Below are 19,525 nucleotides of genomic sequence, written 5' to 3'. Positions count from 1 at the left end.
TTGAGGCTCTAGATGAGTCTCTTAAGGTTGAGACCCCATTAGATGATATTTTGGATAGAATTAAGGCTCTCAAGCTAGCTAATTCTTTTATTACCAATGCCGCTTTTCAAATGGCTAAATTAGCGGCTAAAAATGCAGGCTTTGCCATTCTAGCGCGTAGAGCGTTATGGCTTAAGTCTTGGTCTGCTGATGTGTCATCCAAATCTAAACTTTTAGCTATTCCTTTTAAAGGTAAGACCCTATTCAGGCCTGCACTAAAGGAAATAATTTCCGACATTACTGGAGGTAAAGGTAATGCCCTTCCTCAGGACAAGACTGTTAAAATGAGGGTTAAACAAAATAATTTTTGTTCCTTTTGAAACTTTAAAGGCGGACCCTCTCCTTCCTCCTCCGCCACTAAGCAGGAGGGGAATTTTGCACAATCCAAGTCAGTCTGGAGACCTAACCAGACCTGGAATAAAAGTAAACAGGTCAAGAAGTCTGCTGCTGCTACCAAGACAGCATGAAGGGGCAGCCCCCGATCCGGGACCGGATTTAGTAGGGGGCAGACTTTCTTCACTCAGGTTTGGGCAAGGGACATTCAGGATCCCTGGGCATTAGAAATCGTGACCCAGGGGTATCGACTAGAATTCAAGGAATTTCTCCCAAGAGGGAGATTTCATCTTTCACTTTGGTCTGTAGACCAGACAAAAAGAGAGTAATTCTTACGCTGTGTAGAAGACCTCTATACCATGGGTGTAATCTGTCAAGTTCCAAAACTAGAACAGGGGCAGGGGTTTTACTCAAATCTGTTTGTGGTTCCCAAAAAAGAGGGAACTTTCAGACCGATTTTAGATCTCAAATGTCTAAACAAATTTCTCAGAGTCCCATCGTTCAAGATGGAGACCATACAAACAATTTTACCAATGATCCAGGAGGGTCAATATATGACCACCGTGGACTTGAAGGATGCGTATCTTCACATTCCTATTCACAAAGATCACCAGTTTCTCAGGTTTGCCTTCCTGGACAAACATTACCAGTTTGTGGCCCTCCCTTTCAGGTTGGCCACAGCTCCCAGAATTTTCACAAAAGTGCTAGAGTCCCTTCTGGCAGTTCTAAGGCCACAGGGCATAGCAGTGGCGCCCTATCTGGATGATATTTCGATTCAGGCGTCAACTTACCAGCTAGCCAAATCTCACACGGACATCGTGTTGGCTTTTCTAAGGACTCCCGGGTGGAAGGTGAATATACAAAAGAGTTCTCTAGTCCCACTGACAAGAGTTCCAATCCTAGGAACTCTGATAGACTCAGTAGACATGAAAAATTTTCTGACGGAAGTCATAAAGTCAAAGATCCTAACTACTTGCTGAGCACTTCATTCCATTCCTCAGCCATCAGTGGCGCAGTGTATGGAGGTCATTGGGTTAATGGTAGCGGCAATGGACATCGTTCCGTTTGCTCGCTTACATCTCAGACCACTGCAGCTGTGCATGCTCAGACAGTGGAATGGGGATTATGCGTATTTATCTCCTCGGATGAATCTGGATCTCGAGACCAGAGACTCTCTTCTTTGGTGGTTGTCACAGGATCATCTGTAACAGGGAATGTCTTTCCGCAGGCCAACATGGGTCATAGTGACGACGGACGCCAGCCTCTTGGGCTGGGATGCAGTCTGGAATTCCCTGAAGGCTCAGGGTGTTTGGACTCAGGAGGAGTCCCTATTACCAATAAATATTCTGGAACTGAGAGCAATATTCAACGCGCTCCAAGCGTGGCCTCAGTTGGCTTTGGCCAAATTCATAAGATTCCAGTCAGACAATATAACAACTGTAGGATATATCAATCATCAAGGGGGAACAAAGAGTTCTCTAGCGATAACAGAGGTTTCCAAAATAATTAGATGGGCAGAGACTCACTCTTGCCATCTATCAGCAATCTATATCCCAGGAGTAGAGAACTGGGAAGCGGATTTTCTAAGTCATCAGACTTTTCATCCGGGGGAGTGGGAGCTCCATCCGGAGGTGTTTGAGACATTGATCCAAAAATGGGGCACACCGGAATTGGATCTGATGGCATCTCGTCAGAATGCCGAACTTCCTTGTTACGGGTCCAGATCAAAGGATCCCCAAGCAGTACTGATAGATGCTCTAGCAGTACCTTGGTCGTTCAACCTGGCTTATGTGTTTCCTCCTTTTCCTCTCCTATCTCGTCTGATTGCCAGAATCAAACAGGAGAGGGCTTCGGTAATCTTTATAGCGCCTGCGTGGCCAAGCAGGACTTGGTATGCAGATCTGGTGGAAATATCATCTCTGCCACTGTGGAAACTGCCACTGAGACAGGACCTTCTCATTCAAGGTCCGTTCCAACATCCAAATCTAATTTCTCTGCAGCTGACTGCCTGGAGATTGAACGCTTGATTTTATCTAAGCGGGGATTCTCTGAGTCGGTCATTGATACCTTGATTTAGGCTCGAAAGCCTGTCACTAGGAAAATTTACCATAAGAGATGGCGCAAATATTTTTATTGGCGCGAATCCAAGGGCTACTCATGGAGTAGGGTTAGAATTCCTAGGATTTTGTCCTTTCTCCACGAAGGATTGGAGAAGGGATTATCGGCTAGTTCCTTAAAGGGACAAATTTCTGCTTTGTCAATTTTACTACACAAGCGTCTGGCGGATGTCCCAGACGTTCAGTCTTTTTGTCAGGCTTTAGTTCGAATCAAGTGTTTAAACCTGTTGCTCTGCCATGGAGTTTGAATTTAGTTCTAAATGTTCTTCAAGGGGTTCCGTTTGAACCCATGCATTCCATAGATATTAAGCTATTATCTTGGAAAGTTTTGTTTTTAGTTGCTATCTCTTCTGCTCGAAGAGTTTCTGAGCTTTCCGCGTTACATTGTGACTCGCCTTATATTATATTCCATTCTGATAAGGTAGTTTTGCATACTAAACCTGGATTCCTTCCTAAGGTTGTTTCAAATAAGAATATTAATCAGGAAATTGTTGTTCCTTCCTTGTGTCCTAATCCTTCTTCTAAGAAGGAGTGTCTGTTATATAACTTGGACGTGGTTCGTGCCTTGAAGTTTTACTTACAAGCGACCAAGGATTTTCGTCAAACATCTTCTATATTTGTTGTTTATTCTGGAAAGCGTAGGGGTCAAAAAGCTACGGCTACCTCTCTTTCTTTTTGGCTGAAAAGCATCATCCATTTGGCATACGAGACTGCTGGACAGCAGCCTCCTGAAAAAATTACAGCTCATTCTACTAGAGTGGTGGCTTCCACATGGGCTTTTAAAAACAATGCTTCTGTTGAACAGATTTGTAAGGTTGCGACTTGGTCCTCCCTTCATACCTTTTCCAAATTTTACAAATTTGATAGTTTTGCTTCTTCTGAGGCTATTTTTGGGAGAAAAGTTCTTCAAGCAGTGGCATCTGTCTTGTCCCTCCCGTTCATCCGTGTCCTGTTGCTTTGGTATTGTATCCCACAAGTAAGGATGAATCCGTTGACTCGTCGTATCTAGTAGAAGAAAAGGAAATTTATGCTTACCTGATAAATTGATTTCTTCTACGATACGACGAGTCCACGGCCCTCCCTGTCATTTTAGACAGATTATATTTTTGTTTTCAAACTTCAGTCACCTCTGCACCTTTTTTAGTTTCTCCTTTTTCTTCCTATACCTTCGGTCAAATGACTGGGGGGTGGAGTCAAGGGAGGAGCTATATATACAGCTCTGCTGTGGTGCTCTTTGCCACTTCCTGTTAGCAGGAGGATAATATCCCACAAGTAAGGATCAATCCGTGGACTCGTCGTATCGTAGAAGAAATCAATTTATCAGGTAAGCATAAATTTCCTTTTTTGCTACAAATAGGACCTGCTAGCTGAAATTGTATTTTTGCCACAAATAGGACCTGCTGACAGAAAATTGTATTTTTGACACAAATAATACCACTTTAAAAATCAGCCACGCTCTTCAACAAATACAGCCGCGCTCTGTCTTTACTACTGCGAGAGCTCTCTTTTTTTCTATAAGGTACGACGAGTCTACGGATTCATCCTTTACTTGTGGGATATTATCCTCCTGTTAACAGGAAGTGGCAAAGAGCACCACAGCAGAGCTGTCTATATAGCTACTCCCCTAGCTCCACCCCCCAGTCATTCTCTTTGCCTACTCTAAGTACTAGGAAGGGTAAAGTGAAAGAGGTGATAAAATATTAGTTTTTAATTTCTTCAAGCAAGAGTTTTTTTGTTTTAAATGGTACCGGTGTGTATTATTTACTCTCAGGCAGCAGATGGATGAAGACTTCTGCCTGGAGGATGATGATCTTAGCATTTGTAACTAAGATCCAGTGCTGTTCCCACAGAGGCTAAGGGGTACAAGAAACTTCAGTGTGAGGAACGTTTTCATGCTTTATAGCAGTGAGGTATGTTCAGTCATTTTTTCTGGAGAGACTGTGTATTTCAGAAAGGCTGACAGTATCCCCATGAGGGTAAGGGTAAGCAGTAATCCTAAGAGCTATAGAAAGGCATTACTAAGCTTGCATAAGGGGCTAATTAAAAAATGGTTGACACTGAGTTTTTGTGGGCAAACGTTTTTCTGAACTGGGAGTGCTGTTAACGTTTTGTGGGCAATAACGTTTTTTGAGGGTACACTTGGCTTATTTTTGGGTCTCAGAACCCACATGACTAGTTTAAAACCGCTCTGGTGCGGTTCTTTGAGGCTGTAGAGACATCGAGTGAGATGGGCAGGGCCTATTTTAACGCCTCAGATGCGCAGTTGTTCTCACTCAGCAAACAGCAAGCTTCAACTCCTGAGGGCCCTTGTGGATGTTTTAGGCCAAATAAAAGGTTTAACACCATATTTACCATCCCTGAGGGCAGGTAGGCACCACAGCAGGGCCGTGGTAAGGTGCTGGGGGGTGTTTTTTCCGGATTTAGGCCTTGTTCAATCCGGTTTTCACATTAAAGGGTTAAATGTTAAATTTCCTTGTGGGGCAAACTTAACTACACATATTGAGTCTGCTGTAAAAAATTTGAAAAATTTGGTGCATTTTAAAGCAGTTTTGCAGAACGTGTCTCTTAAAGGCGCAGTACCGTTTTTTAAGATTGTTATTTTTTTCACTAAATAAAGTGTTATCATGCTTGTTTGTAGTCATTACTAGCCTGTTCAACATGTCTGACACTGAGGAAAGTCATTGTTCAAGATGTTTAGAAGCCATTGTGGAACCCCCACTTAGAATGTGTCCCTCATGCACTGAAAGGTCAATAAATTGCAAAGAGCATATTTTAGCTACTAAAAGTATGTCACAGGATGATTCTCAATCAGAGGGGAATCAGGTTATGCCATCTAATTCTCCCCAAGTGTCACAACCATTAACGCTCGCACAAGCGACGCCAAGTACTTCTAGTGCGTCTAATTATTTCACCCTGCAAGATATGGCCGCAGTTATGAATACTACCCTCACAGAGGTTTTATCTAAGCTGCCTGGGTTGCAGGGGAAGCGCAGTAGGTCTGGTGTGAGAACAAATGCTGAGCCCTCTGACGCTTTATTAGCCATATCCGATGTACCCTCACAATGTTAATGTTCTGAGTTGGGGGTGAGGTATTTGCTGTCTGAGGGAGAGATTTCTGATTCAGGAAAGATGTTCCCTCAGACAGACTCAGATATGACGGCTTTTAAATTTAAACTAGAACACCTCCGCTTATTGCTCAGGGAGGTTTTAGCGACTCTGGATGATTGTGACCCTATTGTAGTTCCAGAGAAATTGTGTAAAATGGACAGATTTCTAGAGGTTCCTGCCTACACTGATGTTTTTCCGGTCCCTAAGAGGATTTCGGACATTGTTACTAAGGAGTGGGATAGACCAGGTATTCCGTTTGCTCCTCCTCCTACTTTTAAGAAAATGTTTCCCATATCAGACACCATGCGGGACTCATGGCAGACGGTTCCTAAGGTGGAGAGAGCTATTTCTACCCTGGCTAAGCGTACAACTATACCTATTGAGGAAAGTTGTGCTTTCAAAGATCCTATGGATAAAAAATTAGAGGGTCTCCTAAGGAAAATATTTGTTCATCAGGGTTTTCTTCTCCAACCTATAGCGTGCATTGTTCCTGTAACTACTGCAGCTGCTTTTTGGTTCAAAGCTCTGGAGGAGGCTCTTCAGGTTGAGACCCCATTCGATGATATTCTGGATAGAATTAGGGCTCTCAAGCTAGCTAATTATTTCATTACAGATGCCGCTTTTCAACTGGCTAAATTAGCGGCAAAGAATTCAGGTTTTGCCATTTTAGCGCGTAGAGCGTTATGGCTTAAGCCCTGGTCTGCTGATGTGTCATCAAAATCTAAGCTTTTGGGGGGCGGAACTGGCTGCTGAAGTGGCCAGACATGCACATTAAGATCTCCTGTTGTATTAGATTATTTAAAAGCTATGACAGAGATTTTAAGGATACCTAATTATATTATTTGGGTATATATACTCAAGGATTACACTGTGCTTTAGTGAAATGACTCTAGTTTGAGAACGATAACTACCCCAAGGACTTTGGCAAAGCCATGAGGCAGCTAATTGCGGATGCCATAGTTATGGGAGAAGCTACTAATGGAACAGAAGTCTGAGCCTCTGGGAGATCGTCACTTGACCCTTCTGCAAGACATTGCGTACGATAACCAGGGGAATAATCCCTGAATACTGGAAGTATGGCTCATCTGTCGTACAGGACCCTTCAGACACTTCTTTCAGCGCAACTCACCCAGGTGGTGGAAGCGGTGAACGCAGCAATACGCTCCCAGACGCGTGGGATCTCTGTGGATGGAGAAGCTGCACTACAGGGAGACAGGCGACAGAAACTCTCCAACCATAGACCCAGTAAGTTGGTGGTATTGGATCCCAAAAAACGGGCGACCACTATGACGAAAGCGCCTTCATCTACTTTGGCCCGCAGTGGGTTGACTGTAAAGTTACAAGCAGGTCAGGACGACGGAGCAGCAGATCGAGATCACGCAATGATGCAACCGATCACTCAGGGGCCTGCGGATAAGCCTGCAGCAGTTGAATGTGTCATGGGCTATACACGGAAGCCAGAGGCTCAACGACAGTTGTCTTTGGAACTGAGAGTGGAAATAAAAGTGGAAGCGACCTACATAAGACAAGAGCTGTTACCTTTAGAGCTGGTACGGCTGCGTCCTGTATTTGTTCCTGTATGGTGCCCTAACAATAAAACCGGAGTAGGATGAAAGAACCAGTCCTTTGTAAATCCAGGTTAATTTCAGAATTGACTCTTTGCCACTCACTGGATTTAACTGTAGGTTTATGCCTTAAACCTTTGATTACGATTACACTTTCTCTTGTTAAGTGTAGTCAGTCCACGGGTCATCCATTACTTATTGAATATATCTCTTCCTAACAGGAAGCTGCAAGAGGATCACCCAAGCAGAGCTGCTATATAGCTCCTCCCCTCACATGTCATATTCAGTCATTCTCTTGCAGCCTAACTAAAGATAGGTCGCTGTGAGAGGTCTGTGGTGTTTTGTAACTTAGTTTATTTCTTCAATCAAAAGTTTGTTATTTTAAATGGCACCGGAGTGTGCTGTTTGTTCTCAGGCAGCATTAGAAGAAGAATCTGCCTGCGTTTTCTATGATCTTAGCAGACGTAACTAAGATCCACTGGCTGTTCTCATCTGAGGAGTGAGGTAACTTCAGAAAAGGGGAATAGCATGCAGGGCCCCCCTGCAAACGAGGTATGTGCAGTAAATTATTTTTCTGAGGAATGGAATTGACTGAGAAAATACTGCTGATACCAATGTAACGTAAGTTCAGCCTTAAATGCAGTGATAGCGACTGGTATTAGGCTGATGAGTGTGTGTACACTGAATGTATTTTTCTAAGGAATGGAATTGACTCTGAAAATACTGTTAATACTGAAATAATGTATGAGCCTTAACTGCAGTAAAAGCGACTGGTAGCAGGCTTATTAATAACACTTCATAACTTTTAAAATGTATGTTCAAAACGTTTAATGGAATGTTAATCGTTTTTTGTGAGGTACTTGGTGATAAAACTTATTGGGGCATGATTTTTACCACATGGCCATCTTTGTTTTCTGCATAGAAACAGTTATCTGAGCTTCCCCACTGTTGTAATATGAGTGGGAGGGGCCTATTTTAGCGCTTTTTTGCGCAGTAAAAATTCAGTCACAATCAGTCTACTTCATCCTCCATGATCCAGATCGTCTCTAGAGAGCTCAGGGGTCTTCAAAATTCATTTTGAGGGAGGTAATCAGTCACAGCAGACCTGTGACAGTGTGTTTTGACTGTGTTAAAAACGTTAATTATTAAATTGTTATCCGTTTTTGGGTATTAAGGGGTTAATCATCCATTTGCTGGTGGGTGCAATCCTTTGCTAACTTAATACATTTACTGTGAAAAATTGGTTGCTATAACTATTTTGGTTCATTGTTATTTCAACTGTGACAGCTTTTTGTGCTTCTTAAAGGCACAGTAGCGTTTTTTATATTGCTTGTAAATTTATTTAGAAAAGTATTTCCAAGCTTGCTAGTCTCATTGCTAGTCTGTTTAAACATGTCTGACTCAGATGAATCTCTTTGTTCACTATGTTTAAAGGCCAATGTGGAGCCCAATAGAAATTTGTGTACTAATTGCATTGATGTTACTTTAAATAAAAGTCAATCTTTACATGTAAAGAAATTATCACCAGACAACGAGGGGGAAGTTATGCCGACTAACTCTCCTCACGTGTCAGTACCTTCGCCTCCCGCTCAGGAGGTGCGTGATTTTGTGGCGCCAAGTACATCAGGGAGGCCCTTACAAATCACTTTGCAAGACATGGCTACTGTTATGACAGAAGTATTATCTAAATTGCCAGAATTAAGAGGCAAGCGCGATAGCTCTGGGTTAAGGACAGAGCGCGCGGATGAGGTGAGAGCCATGTCAGATACTGCGTCACAGTTTGCAGAACATGAAGACGGAGAGCTTCATTCTGTGGGTGACGGATCTGATCCAGGGAGACTGGATTCAGAGATTTCTAATTTTAAATTTAAGCTTGAGAACCTCCGCATATTGCTAGGGGAGGTATTAGCGGCTCTGAATGATTGTAACACGGTTGCAATTCCAGAAAAGTTATGTAGGTTGGATAGATACTATGCGGTACCGGTGTGTACTGACGTGTTTCCTATACCTAAAAGGCTTACAGAGATTATTAGAAAGGAGTGGGATAGACCTGGTGTGCCTTTTTCCCCTCCTCCCATATTTAGGAAAATGTTTCCTATAGACGCCACCACACGAGACTTATGGCAGACGGTCCCTAAGGTGGAGGGAGCAGTTTCTACTTTAGCTAAGCGTACCACTATCCCGGTGGAGGATAGTTGTGCCTTTTCAGATCCAATGGATAAGAAATTAGAGGGTTACCTTAAGAAAATGTTTGTTCAACAAGGTTTTATCTTACAGCCCCTTGCATGCATTGCGCCTGTCACTGCTGCGGCGGCATTCTGGTTTGAGTCTCTGGAAGAGGCCATTCGCACAGCTCCATTGGATGAAATTATGAACAAGCTTAAAGCACTTAAGCTAGCTAACGCATTTGTTTCTGATGCCGTCGTACATTTAACCAAACTTACGGCTAAGAACTCCGGATTCGCCATCCAAGCGCGCAGAGCGCTATGGCTTAAATCCTGGTCAGCTGACGTGACTTCTAAATCTAAATTGCTTAATATTCCTTTCAAAGGGCAGACCTTATTCGGGCCCGGCTTGAAAGAAATTATAGCTGACATTACGGGAGGTAAGGGCCATGCTCTACCTCAGGACAGGGCCAAATCAAAGGCCAAACAGTCTAATTTTCGTGCCTTTCGTAACTTCAAGGCAGGAGCAGCATCAACTTCCTCCGCTCCAAAACAGGAAGGAGCTGTGCTCGTTTCAGACAGGGCTGGAAAGTTAACCAGTCCTGGATCAAGGGCAAGCAGGCCAAGAAACCTGCTGCTGCCCCTAAGACAGCATGAAGAGAGGGCCCCCTATCCGGAAACGGATCTAGTGGGGGGCAGACTTTCTCTCTTCGCCCAGGCTTGGGCAAGAGATGTCCAGGATCCCTGGGCGTTGGAGATCATATCTCAGGGATATCTCCTGGATTTCAAAACTTCTCCTTCACGAGGGAGATTTCATCTTTCAAGATTATCAGCAAACCAAATAAAGAAAGAGGCGTTTCTACGCTGTGTACAAGACCTCTTACTAATGGGGGTGATCCACCCAGTTCTGCAGACGGAACACGGGCAAGGATTCTATTCAAATCTATTTGTGGTTCCCAAGAAAGAGGGAACCTTCAGACCAATCTTGGACTTAAAAATCCTAAACAAATTCCTAAGAGTTCCATCATTCAAAATGGAAACTATTCGAACCATCCTTCCCATGATCCAAGAGGGTCAGTACATGACCACAGTGGACTTAAAGGATGCCTACCTTCACATACCGATTCACAAGGATCATTATCGGTACCTAAGATTTGCTTTCCTAGACAGGCATTACCAGTTTGTAGCTCTTCCCTTCGGATTAGCTACGGCTCCAAGAATCTTTACAAAAGTTCTGGGCTCACTTCTGGCGGTACTAAGACCGCGAGGCATAGCGGTGACTCCGTACCTAGACAACATTCTGATACAAGCGTCAAATTTTCAAACTGCCAAGTCTCATACAGAGATAGTTCTGGCATTTCTGAGGTCGCATGGGTGGAAGGTGAACGTGGAAAAGAGTTCTCTATTACCACTTACAAGGGTTCCCTTTCTAGGGACTCTTATAGATTCTGTAGAGATGAAAATTTACCTGACAGAGGCCAGGTTATCAAAACTTCTAAATGCTTGCCGTGTCCTTCATTCCATTCCAAAAACCGTCAGTAGCTCAGTGCATGGAAGTAATCGGCTTAATGGTAGCGGCAATGGACATAGTACCATTTGCGCGCCTGCATCTCAGACCGCTGCAATTGTGCATGCTAAGTCAGTGGAATGGGGATTACTCAGATTTATAACCCCTGCTAAATCTGGATCAAGAGACCAGAGATTCTCTTCTATGGTGGCTTTCTCGGCCACATCTGTCCAAGGGGATGACCTTTCGCAGGCCAGATTGGACGATTGTAACAACAGATGCCAGCCTTCTAGGCTGGGGCGCAGTCTGGAACTCCCTGAAGGCTCAGGGACTATGGACTCAGGAGGAGAAACTCCTCCCAATAAATATTCTGGAATTAAGAGCAATATTCAATGCTCTCCTAGCTTGGCCTCAGTTAGCAACTCTGAGGTTCATCAGATTTCAGTCGGACAACATCACGACTGTGGCTTACATCAACCATCAAGGGGGAACCAGAAGTTCCCTAGCGATGTTGGAAGTCTCAAAGATAATTCGCTGGGCAGAGTCTCACTCTTGCCACCTGTCAGCGATTTACATCCCAGGCATGGAGAACTGGGAGGCGGATTTTCTAAGTCGCCAGACTTTTCATCCGGGGGAGTGGGAACTTCATCCGGAGGTTTTTGCTCAACTGATTCATTGTTGGGGCAAACCAGATCTGGATCTCATGGCGTCTCGCCAGAACGCCAAGCTTCCTCGTTACGGATCCAGGTCCAGGGACCCGGGAGCGCTGCTGATAGATGCTCTGACAGCCCCTTGGGTCTTCAACATGGCTTATGTGTTTCCACCATTTCCGATGCTTCCTCGTTTGATTGCCAAGATCAAACAGGAGAGAGCTTCGGTGATTCTGATAGCGCCTGCGTGGCCACGCAGGACCTGGTATGCAGACCTAGTGGACATGTCGTCCTGCCCACTGTGGTCTCTGCCTCTGAGACAGGACCTTCTAATTCAGGGTCCTTTCAACCATCCAAATCTAATTTCTCTGAGGCTGACTGCATGGAGATTGAACGCTTGATTCTATCAAAGCGTGGCTTCTCGGAGTCGGTTATTGATACCTTAATACAGGCTAGGAAGCCTGTTACCAGAAGAATTTACCATAAGATATGGCGTAAATATTTATATTGGTGCGAATCCAAGAGTTACTCATGGAGTAAGGTTAGGATTCCTATGATATTGTCTTTTCTATAAGAGGGTTTAGAAAAGGGCTTGTCTGCTAGTTCGTTAAAGGGACAGATTTCTGCTCTGTCTATTCTTCTACACAAACGTCTGGCAGAAGTTCCAGACGTTCAGGCTTTTTGTCAGGCTTTAGCTAGGATTAAGCCTGTGTTTAAGACTGTTGCTCCGCCGTGGAGCTTAAACTTAGTTCTTAACGTTCTTCAAGGCGTTCCATTTGAACCCCTTCATTCCATTGATATCAAGCTGTTATCCTGGAAGGTTCTGTTTTTGATGGCTATTTCCTCGGCTCGAAGAGTCTCTGAGTTATCTGCCTTACATTGTGATTCTCCTTATCTGATTTTTCATTCAGACAAGGTAGTTCTGCGTACTAAACCTGGGTTCTTACCTAAGGTAGTTACTAACAGGAATATCAATCAAGAGATTGTTGTTCCATCACTGTGTCCTAACCCTTCTTCAAAGAAGGAAGACTTTTGCATAATCTGGACGTAGTCCGTGCCCTGAAGTTCTATTTGCAGGCAACTAAAGATTTTCGTCAAACTTCTTCCCTGTTTGTCGTTTACTCTGGACAGAGAAGAGGTCAAAAGGCTTCGGCTACCTCTCTCTCTTTTTGGCTTCGTAGCATAATACGTTTAGCCTATGAGACTGCTGGACAGCAGCCTCCTGAAAGGATTACAGCTCATTCTACTAGAGCTGTGGCTTCCACCTGGGCCTTTAAAAATGAGGCCTCTGTTGAACAGATTTGCAAGGCTGCAACTTGGTCTTCACTTCACACTTTTTCAAAATTTTACAAATTTTACACTTTTGCTTCTTCGGAGGCTATTTTTGGGAGAAAGGTGCTTCAGGCAGTGGTTCCTTCTGTTTAAGGTTCCTGCCTTGTCCCTCCCTTCATCCGTGTACTTTAGCTTTGGTATTGGTATTCCATAAGTAATGGATGACCCGTGGACTGACTACACTTAACAAGAGAAAACATAATTTATGCTTACCTGATAAATTTATTTCTCTTGTAGTGTAGTCAGTCCACGGCCCGCCCTGTCTTTAAGGCAGATCTAAATTTTAATTAAACTCCAGTCACCACTGCACCCTATGGTTTCTCCTTTCTCGTCTGGTTTTGGTCGAATAACTGAATATGACATGTGAGGGGAGGAGCTATATAGCAGCTCTGCTTGGGTGATCCTCTTGCAGCTTCCTGTTAGGAAGAGATATATTCAATAAGTAATGGATGACCCGTGGACTGACTACACTACTAGAGAAATAAATTTATCAGGTAAGCATAAATTATGTTTTTTAGAACTCTTAGTATAAGAGAATATGACGATCACAGATCTGAACTACCATTCTGCAAGTGTAATGATTTATCTATTTTAGCTATAATCCATCAACCGATAGTTTGATATCTTTGCTACATGCTGTGTATTGCTTGATAATGAGCTTATGCCGGCTCATAGACTCTAATAGCATAATGTTATTATGACCATACTTGCAGTTTATGAATAATGGGGAATACTGATTGTCTTTAGATATGTGCTGGCTACTTAACTACGGTAAACGCAAACGCTGTGTATTAATGTTCACAATTCTTTGTCCTGATAATAGCTCATTGTATCATTAGTTACTTTAGGGGTTTTCTTTAAGCTTTCGTGACTGTATAGTATACTGTAGAAACATAACTAAGACACTGGTACACGGAGAGTCAGCATAAGAATTCTAAAGCCTTATCAGAAATGGTTATCTGAAATATCCTATTATTGTTCTCTATCTGTACAAATCTACTGTTAAGTTAGTTACTGCCTATATGATTAGTGAGCCATCTTGTCTCCTATGCCATACAATTGGTGGGGCTGTTAATTCTACCCAAACTTCCTGTTGTGATAATTGTTACACATCCGTTTGCTGAAGTTTCTAGAAACTAGATGGAGGATCATGCATATCCTTTTCAAGAGGGACAATATTTCAACCTTTCACATTGTCTGATAATGTTATGACACTATTAGTACAAGTGCCCTAAACTAGGTGAACTAAACCTTTAATTATATCATCTGGGTCATTCCATTTTCTTATTGAATGGAACCCCATTGTGACTACTATAGATCTGTTAGAAGAAGGGTCTGATATCTATGAAGTGGGACCTTAATGTTAATTTAGCTCGCTGTTTTACTACTATTACGCAGTTTACTGATGGCTTCTGTGATATTGGTAGCGGACGCCATGTCTTTTCACCTCACCTGTGGGTTAGTGGGGAGCCCCAGGAGAGACATCTTTATGAGGGTCCGTGATGCGGATGTCGCAGCAGCTATCTTACTACTGTATTGAGCATAGGTTACCGATACAATGCCTTCAATGATACTGATAAACATTTTTATGTATCTGTCCGGTCTGGGGGGTTGAGGGGGCCCCTAGCAGGGACATCTATATGTTACCATTATACTTTGATGTATCATCATTTCATTATTATCCGAGACAATTTTCACATAACATGCTTCTCCTTCTGGGCCAGTGGCCAGGGTCCTGAGGGAGATCACACAAAAGTAGTCTAACCCAGGAACACGTAAACCTAGGCACAATTAACTTAGGTCTTTATTATACAGCGAGAGGTAGCGATGTTGAAGGTATTGAATTTCATTAACACGAGAATCCTACTTTGAAGTCGACTGACGTACTATTAGTGAGATAACTTATTCCCACAAGATATTTGTAGGCTTAATCTACTCAGTCTAGTGATGATGTGCAGCAACGCCCCGTATCGTATTTGAAGGTGGCCTAGTTTTATGTAATCCATAATAGTCTAAGGTTCATTATATTATAAGGGAGGGTATGGGAATTATGCTATGCCCAGAACAAGCACCGCTCACCCACTACCCTTACAATGTGTTATACCCAATCATTTGTATGTTACTTGCATTAGGTATCTTGTACCAGCTCACCCCCCCCCCCCCGCCCCCATTTCTATAGAACCCACACAAGGGTTCAAATTAGGCGAACTATTTTCGCCGCAAATCTTCCCATCCCAAAACAGTATTAGCTTCCCTACTTGCTAGTTTTAACTTGTTTATTACCCGAGCAGGGAAATATGACTTCATATCATCCTTATTTACATGCTTCAGGGAAATTTTCTGTTTACATAGTACCTTTTTCAGTATGTGTATTTACTTCGGACCTGCGTGTCTGAATTTTTTGTTTATATCTTTCAGATCAGGGGTCCTGCGTGTCCCCAATTGTTACTTTTATTTTCCAAACCAAATAAAAAAAAAAAAATCTAAGCTTTTAGCCATCCCTTTCAAGGGTAAAACCCTATTCGGGCCTGAACTGAAAGAGATCATTTCAGACATCACTGGAGGGAAAGGACATGCCCTTCCTCAGGATAAGACAAATAAGATGAGGACCAAACAAAATAATTTTCGTTCCTTTGGAAACTTCAAAGGTGGTCCCTCTACCTCTTCCCCTGCTGCAAAGCAAGAGGGGAATTTTGCTCAATCCAAGTCAGTCTGGAGATCTAACCAGACTTGGATCAAGGGTAAACAGGCCAAGAAGCTCACTGCTGCCACCAAGACAGCATGAAGGGGTAGCCCCCGATCCGGGACAGGATCTAGTAGGGGCAGACTTTCTCTCTTTGCTCAGGCTTGGGCAAGAGACGTTCAGGACTCCTGGGCTTTAGAAATCGTAACCCAGGGGTATCTTCTAGATTTCAAAGATTCTCCTTCAAGGGGGAGATTCCATCTTTCTCAATTGTCTGTAAACCAGACAAAAAGAGAGGCATTCTTATGCTGTGTAGAAGACCTATATACCATGGGAGTGATCTGCCCAGTTCCGAAAACAGAACAGGGGCAGGGGTTCTACTCCAATCTGTTTGTGGTTCCCAAAAAAGAGGGAATCTTCAGAGCAATTTTAGATCTCAAGATCCTAAACAAATTCCTCAGAGTCCCATCCTTCAAGATTGAGACCATTCGGACTATTATACCAATGATCCAGGAGGGTCAATATATGACCACTGTGGACTTAAAGGATGCATATCTACACATCCCTATACACAAAGATAATCACCAGTTCCTCAGGTTCGCCTTTCTGGACAAGCATTACCAGTTTGTGGCTCTTCCCGGGTTGGCCACAGCTCCCAGAATTTTCACAAAGGTGTTAGGGTCCCTTCTAGTGGTTCTAAGGCCGCGGGGCATAGCAGTGGCGCCTTATCTGGACGATATCTTAATTCAGGCGTTGACTTACCAACTAGCCAAGTCTCACATGGACATCGTGTTGGCTTTTCTAAGATCTCACGGGTGGAAGGTGAACATAAAAAAGAGTTCACTTATCCCTCTCACAAGAGTTCCATTCCTGGGAATTCTGATAGATTCGGTGGACATAAAAAAATTTCTGACGGAGGTCAGGAAATCAAAGATTTTAACCACCTGCCGAGCTCTTCATTCCATTCCTCAGCCGTCAGTGGCTCAGTGTATGGAGGTAATCGGTCTAATGGTAGCTGCAATGGACATAGTTCTGTTTGCTCGCTTGCATTTCAGACCACTGCAACTATGCATGCTCAAACAGTGGAATGGGGATTATGCAGATTTATCTCCTCAGATAAATCTGGATCAAGAGACCAGAGACTCTCTTCTTTGGTGGTTGTCACAGGATCATCTATCCCAGGGAATGTGTTTCCGCAGGCCAGCATGGGTCATAGTGATGACGGACGCCAGCCTATTGGGCTGGGGTGCAGTCTGGAATTCCATGAAAGCACAGGGTTTGTGGACTCAGGAGGAGGCTCTCCTCCCGATAAATATTCTAGAACTGAGAGCGATATTCAACGCGCTTCAGGCGTGGCCTCAGCTGGCTTCGGCCAGATTCATAAGATTCCAGTCGGACAATATCACGACTGTAGCATATATCAATCATCAGGGGGGAACAAAGAGTTCTCTAGCGATGATAGAGGTTACCAAAATAATTTGATGGGCAGAGACTCACTCTTGCCATCTATCAGCAATCTATAATCCAGGAGTGGAGAACTGGGAGGCGGATTTTCTAAGTCGTCAGACTTTTCATTCGAGGGAGTAGGAACTCCATATAGAGGTGTTTGCACAATTGATTCAGCAATGGGGCACACCAGAATTGGATCTGATGGCGTCTCATCAGAATGCCAAACTTCCTTGTTACAGTTCCAGGTCATGGGATCCTCAGGCAGTACTGATAGATGCTCTAGCAGTACCCTGGTCGTTCAACCTGGCTTATGTGTTTCCACCATTTCCTCTCCTTCCTCGTTTGATTGCCAGAATCAAACAGGAGAGAGCTTCGGTGATTTTGATAGCACCTCCTTGGCCACGCAGGACTTGGTATGCAGACCTGGTGGACATGTCATCTCTTCCACCATGGACTCTGCCACTGAGACAGGACCTTCTGATTCAAGGTCCGTTCCAGCATCCAAATCTAGTTTCTCTGCGGCTGACTGCTTGGAGATTGAACGTTTGATTTTATCCAAGCGGGGTTTCTCTGAGTCAGTCATAGATACCTTGATTCAGGCTCGAAAGCCTGTCACTAGGAAAATTTATCATAAGATATGGCGTAAATATCTTTATTGGTGCAAATCCAAAGGCTACTCATGGAGTAAGATCAGGATTCCTAGGATTTTGTCCTTTCTCCAAGAAGGATTGGAGAAGGGGCTATCAGCTAGTTCCTTAAAGGGACAGATATGTGCTTTATCAATTCTACTGCACAAGCGTCTGGCAGATGTTCCAGACGTTCAGTCATTCTGTCAGGCTTTAGTTAGAATCAAGCCTGTGTTTAAACCTGTTGCTCCACCATGGAGTTTGAATTTAGTTCTTAAAGTTCTTCAAGGGGTTCCATTTGAACCTATGCATTCCATAGATATTAAGCTTCTTTCTTGGAAAGTTCTGTTTTTAGTTGCTATCTCTTTGGGTCGAAAAGTTTCTGAACTATCTGCATTGCAATGCGACTCGCCTTATCTTGTTTTCCATGCTGATAAGTTGGTTTTGCGTACCAAACTTGGATTCCTTCCTAAGGTTGTTACTAATAGGAATATCAATCAGGAAATTGTTGTTCCTTCTCTGTGTCCTAATCCTTCCTCTAAGAAGGAGCGTCTGTTGCACGACTTGGACGTGGTTCGTGCTTTGAGGTTTTACTTGCAAGCAACCAAAGATTTCCGTCAAACATCTTCTTTGTTGTCTATTCTGGAAAACGTAGAGGTCAAAAAGCTACGGCTACCTCTCTTTCTTTTTGGCTGAAAAGCATCATCCGTTTGGCATACGAGACTGCTGGACAGCAACCTCCTGAAAGGATTACAGCTCACTCTACTAGAGAGGTGGCTTCCACTTGGGCTTTTAAAAATGATGCTTCTGTTGAACAGATTTGTAAGGCTGCAACTTGGTCTTCGCTTCATACCTTTTCCAAATTTTCCAAATTTGATACTTTTGCTTCTTCGGAGGCTATTTTTGGGAGAAAAGTTCTTTAAGCAGTGGTGCCTTCTGTTTAACCATCTGTCTTGTCCCGCCCGTTCATCCGTTTCCTGTAGCTTTGGTATTGTATCCCACAAGTAAAGGATGAATCTGTGGACTCGTCGTACCTTATAGAAGAAAAGTGAATTGATGCTTACCTGATGAATTGATTTCTTCTATAGTACGACGAGTCCACGGCCCGCCCTGTCATTTTAAGACAGATTATATATTTTTTTGATTTTAAACTTCAGTCACCTCTGCACCTTGTAGTTTCTCCTTTTTCTCCCTGTACCTTCGGTCGAATGACTGGGGGGTGGAGCTAGGGGAGGAGCTATATAGACAGCTCTACTGTGGTGCTCTTTGCCACTTCCTGTTGGCAGGAGGATAATATCCCACAAGTAAAGGATGAATCCGTGGACTCGTCGTAGCATAGAAGAAATCAATTTATCAGGTAAGCATAAATTCACTTTTTACGTCACGCTGGGAGCGTCAAGCAACCTTATCTGTGTACCGTGCCTGCGTATGATAAGTAGTCTCACAATCAAGACGGATCGAGACTCATTCTACAAAGTAATTTTGTTGACTGGATGCCATGTGAGGTTGATTAGGGGGCAGGTCCTGTAACCAAAGCTGGGGCAGCGAGTTCAGCTACAGCTGCATCGCGCATGCTGAAGTACAGTACCCATACCGTTGTCATAGGCTTAGAGTCATAGCCGATTTCAAAGGTCTGCATAAAAGAAATATTTCTTACACATCAACGGTGCTGAGGCTCTTCACTCAGAATCTAGATTCTATCTAGAATTCTAGATTCTGATTGAAGAGCATCGCCACCGTAGATGTGTGAGAAATCTTTCTCTTATTATGCAGACTTTTGAAATCTTACAGGCGGTCACCTCAAAATTAACTTGTGGTCCACTGGTAGACCGTGATCTACGCCTTGCCCACCCCTGTAATAGACACTTACTTTAAAGAGGAATATGCACAGACATTGATCTAAAAATCTAGTATAAAACCTTTTTTTAAAAACTTACTTAGAAGCTCCCAG

The 19,525-nt window shown here is 43.4% G+C and overlaps 1 protein-coding gene across 2 annotated transcripts in view; it reads right to left on the bottom strand.

Moving 5' to 3' along the window:
* Window positions 1-19,525, bottom strand: part of LOC128642788 (multidrug and toxin extrusion protein 1-like) — a 676,487-nt gene that overhangs the window by 414,753 nt on the left and 242,209 nt on the right. The window lies entirely within an intron of this gene.

Source organism: Bombina bombina, chromosome 12 (assembly GCF_027579735.1).
Source record: "Bombina bombina isolate aBomBom1 chromosome 12, aBomBom1.pri, whole genome shotgun sequence".
NCBI classification, from domain to species: Eukaryota; Metazoa; Chordata; class Amphibia; order Anura; family Bombinatoridae; genus Bombina; species Bombina bombina.
Note: the sequence above shows the minus strand (reverse complement) of the source record. Positions and strands in the feature narration are given on the sequence as shown.